The following is a 2,226-nucleotide window of genomic DNA, read 5'->3' on the forward strand; positions in this document are numbered from 1 at the left end:
GCTTGATCACTTCATTATTGGAAACTCACTTCTTTTTTGATTGGAAGACAAGAAAAAATATGCTTCAAAGAAAAATAGTTAATAAACAACTTCCAATAGATATGAAGAATTACAAGATTTCAGAAATATTATAAATAAGAAATATTTTAGCTACAAAGCATCTCAGCCTTAATTTTTAACTAAATAAAAGACCTATTCTATACATCCTGCACAAGACAAAGGCAACACTTTACTGGAGATATTTCATAGCCTCCTCCCACTCTGTCTTCAGGCCCTCTTCCTCTAAGTTGTACCCCAACTGTAAACATAAAGTAACTGTAAGACTTTTTTGTCTGCAGACATTACACACATGTGCTTCTGTACAACGTATATTTTATATAAACTTTTAACCACACATTTGTGATTTTTTCAAAATGGAGGCATTCATAACAGCACAAAATGAGCTTTATAGAAAGACATTAAATAATCCCCATAAGCCTTGGTAAGAATCCAATAAAATCAATTTTTGCTAAAACCTGATGTATATCGGTACGCTTGTAGGGTGGCAAACATGAATAACCACATAGGCCCTATTGGCAATATTTGAAATGACTAAAGGAATAAACCACATATGGTTTCCAGTGCTATTCATAATCTAGGATTTTAATTCTGCATGATACTAAAAATACACAAGTATTGTGCTGGATATGTTGGCACCTAATCTCTCAATTTCTTACATATTATTTCTGGCATGGGAATAGTAGTAAGCCAAACATAGAGGCTGCAATTCTGTCAAGCTTGCTCCTTTTTCAATATTCCTATGGAAGCTTCATTAGACTTGTCATTCATTAAGCCTACATGTTGGCTAATATGTACGATAATTAAGTCCTGTCTCAAGTTCCATTTCCAAGGCAACAGCATCAGGCAGCCAAGTTTTATTGAATGTAACAATTGTTTCTATGACCACTGGAGGCTTTGTAGCACAGCCGCATTTTAGAACAGTATTTCTCCAAATACAGAAGTTGCTTAGTGTTAAAAGCTCCACGCCGCTTTTGTCCTATAAACTGTACTGCATGTTCATTTTTCATTCCACCTTCAATTAGTGCTAGGGCAACAAGCACTGGGGTTCTCCCAAGACCTGCAACACAGCGAACATCAATACAACAACCAGGTTCTTCACGAAATTTAATGTTGACAAGACTTAACCAGTCCTCAACAATCTGGTTAGATGGTGATGAACCATCATCAAAAGGCCAATCCAGCACCTGGATGCCTTCTTTCTCCACAAGAGCAGTGTTGTAGGTTGCTTCACATACTCTCACTATTGTAGTAACTCCATATTCCTTAAGTTCTTCTATAAATTTGTTGAAGGTTGCACTGGTTGGACTGTGTGTAATAAGAAATTTCATGTTCCTGTATGTGACTTCCACCGGGGCTGGCCGGTTCATTGGAGCCATGTTAATTTAGTTAAAATATTCAATACGGTTACGAAAAAATGTTTTAAAGTTTTGAATACAGAAATTATGTAAAGCAAACAAAGTATCCTCTAATATATTCCACTGGAAATTCTCAATGATTTAAATACGTAGTAGAGAGTAACAGGAAATGAAATGAACCTAACAGGAAATAATCCCTCAGTTCAGTATACTGAGTCCATGGAAAGGATGTGCACCCAGGCTTACCCCATCCAGGTCAAAATTCTTGTAAAATGCTCCGATGATGTCAACTGTGCACTTCTGTGCCCAGGATAAGGGCTCTTATGGAGGTTTCTTGGTGTAGTAGTATGAATCTCTCCAGTTCACTTGTCCTCATAAAGGTTGTGCTGTGCCTGGCAGTAATCTCTGGAGCCCTTCAGAAACTCCATAAATGTGTGACCAAGAATACCACAGAAAGGCACCCGTTTACTCATTAAAGACTGTGGCTTAATCATACAACTGTTCCCGTGGAGGCGACACAGGGGGCAGCGGTGGCCTTGACTGCAGGGCAGGAAGCTGCAGTGGTTGTCCTGGGGCAGCAGCGACTGGACACCTGGCTCTACTATGCGCCAGCCTCCAAGAAGCCAATCCGCAGGCATTCAGGTGTTCTTGCATTGCAAGAGCTCACTTTCACAGCTGATGTGACGTGTGCTCCTCTCCACCAATCACGGGAGTGGGGAGGGGCACAAGAAGCTGCCACAAGAAGCTTTGAGCGTGAGGCCTTCCTCACAGCGGACCTCACTACCAGTGCTGGTTGAGGCAGAGAGGCATG

General features: G+C 40.3%; 1 pseudogene; it reads right to left on the reverse strand.

The window, feature by feature from the left end:
* Positions 1-202: 202 nt before the first annotated feature.
* On the reverse strand, positions 203-2,226 carry LOC123601058 (annotated as a pseudogene).

This window comes from Leopardus geoffroyi, chromosome D1, assembly GCF_018350155.1.
Source record: "Leopardus geoffroyi isolate Oge1 chromosome D1, O.geoffroyi_Oge1_pat1.0, whole genome shotgun sequence".
Classification (NCBI taxonomy): Eukaryota; Metazoa; Chordata; class Mammalia; order Carnivora; family Felidae; genus Leopardus; species Leopardus geoffroyi.